A 14,547-nucleotide genomic window follows, 5' to 3' on the forward strand; every position below is an offset into this window, starting at 1 on the left:
TGGCCATAAGTACTTGTCAATGAACAATAGGGAGCTTCGCTTTCAATATCATGCCCTGATGTGTATAACGAAAGAGGATGTTTTCTGAGGTTTTAAGTTTAAAGGTGAAGATAATATGAAGGTCAAGGTCATCTATATATAGGTCAGTTTATATGTCTTGCCACAAGGATTGTTGAGTGCAAGTATGAACAAAATCTTATCATTAATGTGGACTGTAGGCAATCTGGTTGTACAGACGGATGAAGGTCAGTGATATCTATATATAGTGTTTTCTTCTTTTGGCCACATAGAAGCCGTTTCTAGCTAAATGCTCAATGGTGCCACTTCCGCATCGGCAGGATTAATTATCTATCTCGCTATACCTAACATTTTGTATATTAACTAATGCAAGGCCAAACTTGGATTCTGTCAGACTAGCAGCTTCCTCGACCTGAAACTGAAAAAGAGGTGTGGCATTTGGCTTCGCCTCGTAGTTATACTTATTTTTCAGATCAAAGACTGGTTTCAAGGAATAATGAATTTATCGTTAAAAACCTACATGAATCAACGTTTAGTAATAGACATGGTCCCAGAAATGTCACACGAGACAGTCACCTTGTCATTTCTAAGCGGGGATTTTAGAATTTGGTTAAATAAAAATCTTGGAGATGGTTGATAACCACCAACATGTAAGCAATCATCTTTGGCCATAATAAATTAATTCCTAGATTATCATCCAAACTTTGTTTAAAAAGGGGGCGGGGGGAGAATTTTATTTTCTATTTTTTATTTTTAAAACAACTGTACGCAGGCGTTCCACTTGACCCGGGAGTAGGGATTTTGACTATTGAACTTAGCAAAAATGTACATACAGACTCCTAGGATTTCAGCTGAAGGGTCTTTTTTGTAAACATAAGATATATTTCAGTTTAAACTCACAAAATCAAGCTTTGTATATTCAAAATAACACCTATTAATATGTAAATCGAACCCCTGAGTACAAGTCAAGACAAATGGCAAAAACAGAATAAAGTAAAAGCAAACTTGTAGACTTCCTTTTTTACTCTCATATTTACATGTTATCAACGATTCAGCATTTTATTTAGTAGCTGGATCGACCTGCGTTTGTGATGAACCAACTTGAGATCTACCAACAAACGCTTGTATACAGCTGGTTGCGCCACGATCATTCGGCGCTTGTTGATCTAGACTGCCCGAAATTAAATCATTGTATAGGTCTAGTAGCGGGTCAGCGTACGGTACGCAATGGCTGTGTGCAAGTCTTATGCAAATTCAAACACTGGAAATCAAAACAGGCGTGTTCATGAGCAAATCCAACTTGAAACATCATACATCTGCTGAATTTAAAGCGTTTGTTACAGATGATTTCACCAAAAAGAGGCAATTTATTGTGCAACAATCAGAACAGGCAAGGAAAGACAACAGAATAGACAGTTTCTGGACATCCGATGGTCGTATTCTCTATAAAATCAGACCTAAAGACAACGTGCGCACTGTTAAGCAGATTGAAAATATTGACCACTTGCTACCGGATCCGAAAGATCAGATGACTGAAAACCCCTGAGATAAGGAACACCCATTCGCGTTTCCGACCCAAACAAACAGTAACAATGGTGTATACTAGAATCTAGTCCTTCAGTAATAGACTCTAAAGGAATGCGCCGTCAACTAACTGATTCTTTATCAAAATGTATGATAGGTAAAGCGAGATAACCACGCCTTTTATACACACGATTGCTATTACGGTTGTCTTCCCTTCCATTCAATAATAATCTTAAGAAAATGTACTCACCAACGGCCGCTAGTACACACTGTTTTTAATCCAATATAACACATTTTGGAAAAATATAATCCTATACCAAAGTTATATTGTAAGCTATTCATAGGCGTGTATTTTACGGTACAAGGTACGGGATGGCATCGACTAAAATCCTGTATTAAATACCGAAATGGCCGGATCGGTAAACTACCACAAGTAGAAAATAGCAATAAAAGCCCTTAAACATTTTATAACTTTTAATTGAAACTGAAATGGTATGTTATATTTATAAATGATGTTGAAACAAAAAAATTTGTAAATGCGTTGCTTTGGTAATAGTTGTTTGGAGGGGTGAAAGTTGTTAACGTTCATAGGTAGTATGCTTCTCCAGTGCTGGTCTTGTGAATTGTTACTTGTATCTATGATCGAATGTAGACTCTACTGTCTAACGGTTTTATTAACTTACGAATTCCGTAACTTACGGAAATCGTATATAATCAGCACTTGTACTGTTTCTTGTATAGATTTTATATATACTGTTATTAACTGACGGATTTTATTCACTTACGGATTCCGTGACTTGCGGATCAAACGTAAATTTTAACCATATGTCCGTTCTCACGGATGGAAAGCCGTCAACTGAAGACGAACGCTGTATTTATAACCTTTACAGTATTAATTTCCGTAAATTGTAAACAGTCTTTTTGAGTCTATCCAATGAGCGTGACCTACGGATTTTCTCGACCAATGAAAATGTTCCGTAAGTCTCAGGACTCTGATATTCCAGTTCCGTACAAAACGTAGATCCGTTAGCCGATTTAAACTAGGGAACTGTTTAGTTGCATGTCTTTTACCATAAGAAAAGATACATTTCGGTTCTTTGCTCGGATAATGGTATTCCAAAATACTTGTGTTACTTAAGAATGACTTTGGGTAAATCAATTGTTTGTTTTGACTTACGGAAAAAAGATCCGCGTTTCGGCTGCACTTCAAGTTGAATTCGTTCCGTTAAGTTTAATAGAAAAACCATTAGTTTGTTCTTTGATTTATACGTAGTTTGCATGAGAGCAGCTCATTTGATTTAAGTGAGACAGTAAAATCGTTTGTCATCGGTTTCCGCGGCAGGGTAAACACTTCCCCATAGGATATAAATATCTTCTCCAGCTTTTTTATATAAGTACTCTCAATAGTCATCAGAGAATGAATGAAACTGAAATTAGTTTTAGTTTGGTCTTCATTACTGTAAACAGAAATAATTTATTGATAACACCGTATTTGTGACAGGTTGGTCTTTGTCAGTGTACATTTGATAACAATATTCATCTAATGTACGTATCCTTAAATGTAAATTGCATATGTAAAACCAATTTCCTTTCTGTATTTATTTCACACAAAAAATGTATACACATATTCTAATCCAATTGAACACTTTTTTGAAAAATATAATGCGTTCATCTAATGTACATATCCTTAAATGTATACTTAACACGTTTTAAAAAATATAACCCGATACCAAAGTTATGTATAGGTTATAAGTTGAATACAGAAGTTTTAAGATATTAATTTCGAGCGAGCGTAAGCGAAGCGACGTCTTACAGTTAGCCGCTACTCAGGTACAGTGTTATTGGGCAACATTGTAACATTTAACAATTAAATTTAATACGTAACATACAGTTGATGTGAGAACTGTATGTGAAATAGAATGGTCAGATTTGAACGAAATGGAGCAATTGGCAGAGTAACTTGGGCGAACTGTAAGTTCATTTAATGTACATTTCCTCAAGTTTCCTTTCTGTGTACACTCCACATAATAATTGTACATATCCTAAACTTATTTTGTGTGATATCAAAATCACTCCCACTCTTCTTACGATATTCAGCGATACATTACAAACACATAGTTATGATAAGCTGTGAAATCTAACGAATTGTTCGTGGTTTCTCTTTACCGCTGAATGTCGATATTTTTTATCCTATTTCTCGCTAAAGATGTGAAACATTGTAAATACTAATATGTTTGTTATGAGAGTGTTATACTGACAGTATGATTTTTGTTATACTGACAGTATGAATTTTTGTTACACTGACAGTAGGAAATTTTGTTATATTGACAGTATGAAATTTTGTTATTATCAAAGCCAACCTATAAATAACAAATGACTGCATTTATTTAAGATTTACTATAAGGTAAAACATGCGCGTGAATTTCGCACTAAAATAAGCTATTTTATTATTTTTGTTGTTGTTAGTACACATGTTTGTGGTAACAGTATTTATAAGTATTTATTTATGTAACAAAATGGATAATTCATTTTCTATACAATGAAGCATAAGTATCCGCGTTACAGGTAGTTAACATATATTGATTCGGCAAATATGAAATGAATGTTAACAATAATATCTATTTCCACTTTTTTGCTAATAGTGTATATTTTCTTTCATCTTCTTCGACAATAAGGAAACCCGTCCGCTTAGCTCAGTAGGTAAGAGCGTTGGTCTACGGATCGCGGGGTCGTTAGTTCGATCCTCGGACGGGGTGTATGTTCTCCGTGACTCTTTGAAAAACGACATTGTGTCTGAAATCATTAGTCCTCCACCTCTGATTCACGTGGGGAAGTTGGCAGTTACTTGCGGAGAACAGGTTTGTACTGGTACAGAATCCAGGAACACTGGTTAGGTTAACTGCCCGCCGTTACGTGACTGAAATACTGTTGAAAAACGGCGTTAAACCCAAAACAAACAAACAAAAACAATAAGGAGATGCTATATTACTTTTTTCTTTAATTTTAAACAGTGGGGGGGGGGGGGGGGGGGGGGGGGGGGGGGGGGGGGGGGGTAAATTAGAATCCAGCATTACGCGTATGGGATATGTCACTGGATTTGGTTCGTCTGTCCGAAGCTGTTTTTTGTTTTACAAAGAACCTGTCGAAATCGGTCATGTATGGTGAATTGTTATTTCTTCTCCCTAATGGGTAGCTGCATTGAGGCATGGCGGATGGCGAACGGTTTCCATAGTTATCCATTCACATGTTTGTGTAGGAAATTTATATTTTTTTCTACTACTTTTAATACACGGTGTAAATCGCCTGTTTACATTACTATTCTTAAAATTTAAAGTTAATAACGTTGTTGCCTCTTGCGTCGCAAATAGTATCTTTGAGTCCTATAGTACGGAAATTACGACATTTTATTTTTCAATATTCTTCTTTTATATTAACGGCGAACGTTCAGTGATGAAACATTATGGCCATGCGTGGGGGGTTAAAAAATGAAAGAATCACCAGCTTTTCCAAGCTACTCAATCCACCTAGTACTCACTGGCAGTACCTAATACTTAAAAGAGAACCTTAAGTACCTATCTGGATAAAAATGTACATACATCCTATGTTGTACAGAAAGAAAGATGTTAGTAGGGCTAAAAACAGGATAAAAGCAAGTGTAATACATTTATGGTTGGAGCATACATGTATGCAGCCAGCGATGATTTGAATCCGGAAATTGATTCAATGCTGACTACATACGATTGAAGTGTGTTCCATTGGACAACTGTCCGTTAAAAAAAGGAAAATTTGTAATAATCTACTGTGGTAGCTGGTATGTGATGCATGTGTTAGGTGATGGTTATGCCTACATTGTCTGGTGTATGGTGTAAGATACTGACTTAGATTGAGATCAACATGATTATAAAACATTTGTGAAAGAATGCTAATCTATTATATTCTCCTCTATCTTGTAAAGTATGCCATTTGAGATCAGTAAGGATATTTGTGACTGTGTCCGGGGTCTTACAATAGTTGTTAGTAACGAATCTTGCAGCTTGCCTCTAAATATATCTAACCTCTCGATATCTTTCTGATAGTAAGGGACCCAAATACTTGATCCATATTCTAATTTCGATCTTACTTTTGAATTATAGGCTGCAGTCTTGGTGGAATATTTAGCAGAATGTATATTACGTTTAAGAAAGCCTAATTTCTAGATGGCTTGACTAGCTGTGGAGTTCACTTGAGGGGTCCATGACAAATTTGATGCTACTTCAATGCCTAGATACGTTGCCTGATTAACTGTTAAGGGTTGACTATGTAACATATAGACTGTATTAATTGTTTTTTAGAACATTTTTACATGCATAATATGACATTTGGCTATGTTGAAAGACATCTTCAATTTCTGCTCCCACAATGACAAACTATCAAGATCCCTTTGAAGCTGGATGGAGTCAGCTTATGACTTAATTTGTCTATAAATAACACAGTCATCTGTAAAAAGACGCACGCTAGATGATACAGCAGCAGGTAGGTCATTAATGTAGAGCAGAAATAGACGACGCCCCAAAACAGACGCTTGGGGTACACCTGAAATAACAGGAGCTGTGCTGGAAATTGACCCATCAACCACTACTCTCTGTGTCCTATCTGAAAGAAAAGTTTGTATCCATGATTGGGTGGAGCCCCTGATGCCATAATGGGCAAGTTCCAAAAGTAATCTACCATGGTGAGCAACATCAAAGGCTTTGCTGAAATCCATTATGGCAACATCGACCTGGTTTCGTCTGATTCAGCTAAGTAGTGAATAAAACCCACTAGTTGGATTTCAAGGATCTACGTGAACGAAAACCATGTTTGTTGTCAAAAAGGATTTAAAATTTGTCTAAATGGTCAAGAATATTACTTAAAACAATGCGTTCTAATATTTTACAAGTGATAAAGGTTAAAGAGACTGAGAGACTGGCCTATAATTACTAGCCATAATGTTTCACCCTTTTTGAAAATTGGAGTTACTACAGCTTTAGACCAATTTGATGGTATGAATCCACTAGACAGAGATCCATTGAACAAAATTGTAAAGATTGGTGCTATTTCCTCGGCATACTCTTTCAAAATTCTGTGTTTGATTTGCCGCCTTGTGCGATCTAAATTTAGCAATAACTTTTTAACACCATTTTCAGTCACATTAATATTTGGCATGCTGTTAAAAGGGCTGGGTTCAAGGTCAGGTAAATTAGTACTTGAATCATTTGTAACAACAGAAAAATATTGTCTATAATTCAAGATCTGATTTTTCATTTGAACTAGATTTTAAAATGCCACTTTCTCGCAAAGGTGCATAATCTGGAAACATTATACATTTTTAGATAATATTCGGAGATGTTGAGAAAATTCAAGTGTAAGCGATACAGATGAAAACTGTTTATCTATATATAGTCAAAATATAAGAAGTATTAGAAATAAGATTAATTATACAAAAGATAACTGGGTTGACTACCACTTGCTTTGTTTCACTGAGACACATCGGGATAATATGGTGTTTCTATAGAATCTTATGCTACTGTCTATCGCAAAGACGTTACATGCAGCCAAACGCGCCCGTCGAATTTTGGAATAAATTGAATATTTGTTTAAGAAATAGTCTTGAATATTGTGACAAACTTATTTTAGTAGGAGATGAAAACGAAAACCAGTTAAATTTGAATAATCACAAATCAAAAGATATTTTATCACTTAATGACCTTTGAAATATTATTAAAGACCCGATTCGAGTTACTGAAAACTCTACAACTTTAAATAGACCCTATAGCAGTTACTGACAATATCCAAGTTTATCATTCAGCAATATTCCATTCACCACGTGAAATAAGCGATCATTACGGAAACTACGTATATATTAGATATACGCAAGAATCATGTAAAATATATAACAGACGCGTATGGATTTATGATCGCGGAAATTTTCAAGAACTGAATCATCTAAATATACAGAATACAGACAGGTCATGTCTAACTTTAAATTCCGTTCACGATGTGTGTTACTCTTTTACATCAATATTTTTTTAATTTGGCAGAAAAATGTATTCATACGCGTTTAGTGACAATTAGACCTAAAGACAGACCTTGGTATGATTCAGAAATTCGTAGAACATCAAGACAACGTGATCGAACAAAGAAAAAAGCTATCAGAACTAATTTGACATCGGATTGGAATGCCTTCGAACGACTGCAAAATAAAGACAATAACTTAAAGACACATGCTAAAGAACAAGTTTTCAATAATCTAGCATTATTGATAAAGGCCCTGACGTTAGCGCGGGACATTTAGGTCCGTAAACAGAAACGACGTCATGACGTTTCACAGTAGCAAAACCACGAATAGTTCAGTTTTAGCATTATATAATCTGGAACGTTATGTCGTGAATTTTTCGTGAAATAATATAAGATTCTTTGACTGGTTGTAGGTGCAGATGGTAATTTCCGGCCTCGAGGGTAACAGTTTAGGCGTAAACAGTTACCCGAAAACCGGATATTCCCATCTGCACCTACAGCCAGTGATATAATCTTTTTCTTGCATACCATATTCAAGAAAAAAAATCAATCGAACGGCTTTCTTTTTAGAACTATTTCTTATAGTAGTGTATTTAAACAAAGCGCGGGGAACCAACGTCTGTAAACAGGAAAGACGTCATGACGTTTCGAAGACTAATAACTATGTTTAGTTCCGGTTTTGTTTTATCAGTTGCAGCGTAACATTATGAATTTTTGATAAAATAACGGTTATTTTAATCGAGAAATATACAATCAGGAACAAAGAGGAACTGTCAAGGTATTGGATTTTTATTCCGTTTCTTTTTAATAAAATATAAATTACAGTCAAACCTGTGAACAAAGACCACTCTTCGGAACAAGCAGAAGTGGTCTTTGTTCACAGGTGGTCTTTATTCGGGGGGAAGGGTCACTTCTCAGTCAGCCATTATCATGTTGATAAAAAGTATTTTTACAGCTTCTTGCTTTCTTTATTTCTATGTATTAATTCGGCCGGTGCAAACTTGCAAATTTTCAGTCAAGCAGTAATTATTATGTTTGCTATAAGGCGAAAGTCGTGAAAATTCGGCGGATTTCAAATATTTTCATGTCGGAACGGTCCAGCTTGGTCGTTATTGGGAGGCAAATATGACCCTTTGGAATGAATTAGGCCGGTCGCTGGTCGCGGTCACCAGGTGGTCGCTATTTACGGCCTTTTTATGAGCATTTTTCTACGGGGGGGGGGGGCAAAAGACCGGTTGTTGTCGACAGGTGGTCTCTATTCACGGGTGGTCGCTAGCACAAGTTTGACTGTACTATATATATGTAGTTCGTAAAACGTCATTTACAGCACGAGAGTCATCTTACACCCCTGGGGTGTAAGATTGATTTTTCCAGCACCGGTAAAAATACCAGAAATCCCCGTCTGGTATGCAAAAACTTATTATCAATCCCAAATTGTACGAAACGCAACAAACTACAACTATAAGGGTATTTGATTTTATACAATAGACCAATATAATTAGAATATGAAAATTATTATGCCAGTAGATACTAATACACATAAAAATGGTACACTAAACTTTTCTTACTATAATAAAAGTAAACATGTAATAAACAGGTAAATACATGGGAGATTGGTGCATTTGAGTGATTATGTCCCTTGAAGAAAATAATCATTTTGCCAGGGCCATTATCACTCAAAGGCACCGTTTATTAACATAATTATCCTAATCGGGAAGTAACATCTGGTTTTTATTATCCATTTCTGGTGTAAACTGAAAACTCGATATGATCGACCTTTAGGTTTTATCATGTTTTCACTATGATTAGAGTCATAATAATTTAACAATAAGAACATTATCAATTTCTCAAGAAATGTATTTAAAAAAAACATAGTGCAATATATAGATGGATTACAGCAATTTTGCTTTTAATTACAGCGTAATTATTATTCCAGACACACATTGACATCTGTTTTATCAATTGATATCCCAAAGTCATATGACCATTAAATAAATCTGGTATGGAAGAGTACATAATGCCCGTTTCTTCCGAACGGAAGCTCTGGAAAACGATTTTTTTACCGTATGGCATGTCATTTTGCCTAACACTGCTTGAACTACGCTCATAGAACTCAACCTCAAGCATTCTGTGTATAAGTGTTTAAACATATTAATCCATCATTGAATACCCTTCTATTTAGGAAATAATGTATAGATAAACAGTGTTTTAACGTTATTAATGCACGAACAGAGGTTATACGTTCGCGGAATAATTTCACGAGGGCGTAGCCCGAGTGAATTATTCTGGGGCCTTATAACCGATTGTAGTGTATTAATTTATTATAATAAGTAGAACAAGATTTTGCTATTATATATATATATAATACATTATTTCGATTCTAATATGATCTTAATATAAAATAGAAGATACAACATAGCAGCGCTCTTTCTTGGTCGCACAAAAATGTGACAGAGCATGAGATTTTGGGTCCAAATGCAATTTTGGTCAAAAATGGAGTTTTGGGCTAATCTGACAGACTGACCCATTCTGAGTAAAAATCTTCAATTTGACAACAAAAATCAGTCGTTGTCATGGAGATATTACCACTTTTCGGACACCATGTTTTGTCTAACTGTATCAAAATTGAGGCAGTATATCTTAATAATGACACCATATTTAAATAATATCAAGATAAAATACATGATAAAATAACAAAAGCAACATGCAATTAATGGAATGTATTTCTTTTTGTCTCTTTCTTTCATGTAGTACAAAAATATTTATGTTCTAAAAATCGTTTCTATAGCAACACTGTTGTTTAACCTCTTTTTTAACAAACCCTTGATGAATCTAGCAATAAATTACATAAAATGTGAAATAAATACACAATTAACTTTTTCTAGTGTGCTAACAGTTTACAGACAACTGTTTTATGACATTCTTTTGAACAAGATACAGAATTTATTTGATATCAAATTAGACAACATCCCAAAAACTAGGACATTAATCTTATTATTATAGACACCTTATCTATTAAACAGTAAGAAAGAAAATCAGGCAAGAAGATATAATTATTACACTGTTATTATCAACTGTGAGTTTGCTAAAATTTCAAAAGACTTAGATATACTGATCTGTGAATCATTACCATGGCAACGATGTGGTATTTTCTTACAAAAATACTAACATTACCATGGCAACAATGTGGTATTTTCTTACAAAAATACTAACATTTTTGGCAATTTCTTTGTAATAAATTGAATATTGTAAGTGTTTTTCCATATATTTACATCAAAAGCTGTCTGTTTTCTTATTTAAAAGTAAGAGAGTAGACATCATTCCGTGAAAATTAATGCAATATGGTTTGAGAAATACATAATTTTCAGATACACCTCTCTCAGTTACAACTATTGCCATTTTAAAGCAGGCTTGTGTAATAACATAGTGCTTTGTTGATGCAATTATTACATATGAAAATATATTCATAACATAATACAGCTTAACATATATAACATATAAAACAAGAAAGATGTTGTTACATATGATGATATCCAAAAAATTTAAAAGTTAAATTAATGTTACCATGGCAACAATGCACATTTTCTTAAAATAGTAGTTTTTGTAAATTTTCTAGAAAGAATCAGAACATTCATTTAGCATCTGTTCAGTATACATTTGTTTTACACCACAAATGGTCAATTATGATCATTTATAAAAAACAACATCATTTTATGTAATATAACTTGTCTTTCAGAACTACATATTTTCCTGATATGCCTACCTGCATTACAGCTCTGCCATTTTATGGCAGATTTGTGTTATGTAAATTTTTGTTGATGGTTACACATAAAAGATATTTTCTTGCCTAACATAGTCTGATTAGCAGAATATAAACAAGACACATGCTGTTTACATAATCAAACAAATCTAAATTTAAGTCAAATTTTGTGTTACCATGGCAACTCACAATGGTTTTGCAAAAAATTGCTATTTCTGCAAAGGGTCATGTCATGTAAAAATATCTTTTAACATAATTATAACCATGGATTAACATGATTAATTCTTGAAATAAAATATATTATATTCAGCCAGTAACAAATATTTTCTGCTATATTGGTAGTTTTCTGCCATTTCTGGAAAAATCCTTCCTACACTCACACTGGCAAGGCAGTTTTGATTGTAAAAATGTTTCCTCCAAAGGTTGTGCTTTAATGTCACACATGTTGTAGTTTTGAAACAACTAGGATTCATTCAACAGACATGTCTTAGTATTTCATGTATGCAGTTTTGGAAAATTTATAAGTTAAATTCTGTATTGTTAGAACAATTAGGATAGTGCTTCTCAAACTACTTCACAGCTGTCATGACATCAAAACACTACTTTTACCCAATATTTCTCACAGTTGACTAAGTTTTACTTTTTCTTGAAACACATCTGTAATTTGAACTAGAATTTTTAACTTTTTCAGGTCATGAGGGCAGAAAACATGACATTATTTGTGCAATATGGAGTTATTTGCTCATATCAGTATTTGTGACATGCACTCTATTCCACAGGCATGATTTCAGCTGGATGATCAGTAGAACATATTAATTCCTTCTGTTTCATTCCATTTACATATTCATAGTTCTTTCATCACTGCAAAACAAAAATTCATCAACATTAGAACTTCATTTTAATAAGATTAGTATAAGGTTACAGAATATAGACTGTAAAGCATCTTTTTAAGCTTAAGAGAGTCTTTTTGTTAAAGCTGACTGAAAGCAGATTTGATAAGTATAAACTCATCCAAGAATCTTACAGTATTCATGCAGAAAAAGTAGCTTTTCAAGAATACATAAACTAGCTAAGATTCCTATAGACTAGACATACAATTCATGTAATCAAACTTAATGTAAACACAAATACTTAAAAATAATTTTGAAAATATGAAAAAATAGATACATGATATATTCAATTATTGTATGTCATTACTTATTCACTTCTTAATATATTACACATATTTGTTGAATGGGTCTATATTCAAAATCATTTCTCTTAAAATGTTATGAATGAAATAGATCATTTATGTTTATGCTACTTTAATGTCTTTATCTTTCTTAGAATAGCAGTATAGTAACTGTAAAAATGTATGAAGAAATTTACAAACCTCCATAAAATCCAGCTTGTTGTGTATAGACCTTCCTGGAAAATCATTTCACTGTTTAAGGTCATTGCATCAAGCCAAACAATCCTCAGTGGTTGATCTGTAAAATGAAAAAATACTGAAAAAGGCTGAAATGTGAGATAAAAATGCCCTGGGCAGTTAGCTCAGCACATATTTAGCACAAAGACTTCTATAAAGAGTAATAGGTTTGAATTCCTGGCAAGGTTTTCAAAACAAAATGTATCTAAAGTTTATTTATTTTACTAAGTGGTTTTTAGTCACTTGCCAAGAACAGCACAGAATGATGAGGAATCCAGAAATAATGGCCAAGTGAACAGTATGCAAATTTAACATGAAAAACTTTGGAAAAAACTGTCTCTTTCCAAGTAAATACAATATTTATACCTTGTAGAAGTTTTATGTATGGACTGATTTGACATTACATGTAAGAAATTAGTGGTTGAAGCTGACAATAGATGTGTTTCAACTATTCCTAATCAGTCACTTTCATGGCATGGCTATATTTATAAAATGATCAGGGCTTTAACTTTAATATGTAACTAAACATTATGACTGACTGTTGTAATTTTGTCTGGCACCAGAGTCACAAGGTCTTCATGTAACTGTATTGCATACTGATTCTACTGAATACTTCTTGTAATTGTCTTGCATACAGATTCTACTGAATAAGAGTCAAAACCGATTTAAAAAAGTTGAATTCATGGCAGATTTAGTAATAAAATATAGTCTACAATATATTGACACTTGTAAATAAAATGTGAACTGCGCTAAATCTACCTCGAATCTCTCATTAGTGTCAAATCCGGGCTATTTTTGGAAAAGATACCGGACAAAACTGTATGAACTAAAATAATATTTTTAACACTACATATCGCTTAAATACTTACTTACCTTGAGATTCGCTAACTGTCATTCTTTATACAATCGAAATAAATCATCAAATAATTGTTTTTGGTAGTTTCATTTTCTCCGCGACCTTCGATGTTTACAAATGGCGTGTCGATTCTAAAGGGCGATAAATTATCATCATTTAAATTTTTTAAAGAAACGGAATTGCAAAACACGGAAATGTTTATAAATGTCACTTTATTTTTTTCTTGTGGCAAGGTAGAGTATTATTGAAAACAAGAAATGCACCAATTGCCGCGAACACGTGGTAACGTCCACCATTTTTTTTGTGACGTAACTTTAATCGATGTTTTCTCAAATGACGTAACGCCGAATTTGGACCCAAAATGTCATGGCGCGTCACAAATATTAACGTCATCGCACGTTAACATGACGTCATTTTAGCGTTAGCGTGATTTAAGAAATAATTTATAGCAAAAGTGTGCTTTAACACTATTTATGCACGATGGGCGGTTATACGTCGGGCGTAATAATTTCACGAGGGCGTAGCCTGAGTGAAATTATTTGTACGACGAATTACCGCCCGAGTGTATAGCGTTTTTTCTTGGTCGCAACAAAAGCATTGACGTCACCGCACGTTAACGTGACGTCATTCTAGCGTAAGAGTGTTTTAAGAGAGATTAGCATATTAGAATTAACAGTACAAGATATTAGAATTAAGAATTCCCCATATGCTTTAGTACGCCAAAAAACCGTACTTTTTCCGTACATGGAACGCTCACCGGTCAAATACATCAATGCATGTGTTAATGCAAAATACATATGGTTTTAACCTTTCGTATCCATTTGCTAAGTACAGTTCGGACCTTTCAATGAGTACTGTCTCCGTTTGAGAGTATGTGCCTTACGGCAAGGTCTACATCTCTCGTTATATTCTACCAAATTTTCAGTCTGTGTTCTCTCACAAGCC

At 34.0% G+C, this 14,547-nt stretch overlaps 1 long non-coding RNA gene across 1 annotated transcript; it reads right to left on the reverse strand.

Annotated features, from left to right (window-relative positions):
* Positions 1-11,564: 11,564 nt before the first annotated feature.
* LOC128556063 (uncharacterized) lies at positions 11,565-13,734 on the reverse strand. Its single transcript, XR_008370417.1, has 3 exons — positions 13,620-13,734; positions 12,711-12,807; positions 11,565-12,199 (listed from the first exon to the last, which is right to left on the reverse strand). It is a non-coding gene; the product is annotated as an uncharacterized LOC128556063 (long non-coding RNA).
* Positions 13,735-14,547: the final 813 nt, after the last annotated feature.

The sequence above is a fragment of the Mercenaria mercenaria genome, chromosome 3 (genome assembly GCF_021730395.1).
Source record: "Mercenaria mercenaria strain notata chromosome 3, MADL_Memer_1, whole genome shotgun sequence".
Lineage (NCBI taxonomy): Eukaryota > Metazoa > Mollusca > Bivalvia > Venerida > Veneridae > Mercenaria > Mercenaria mercenaria.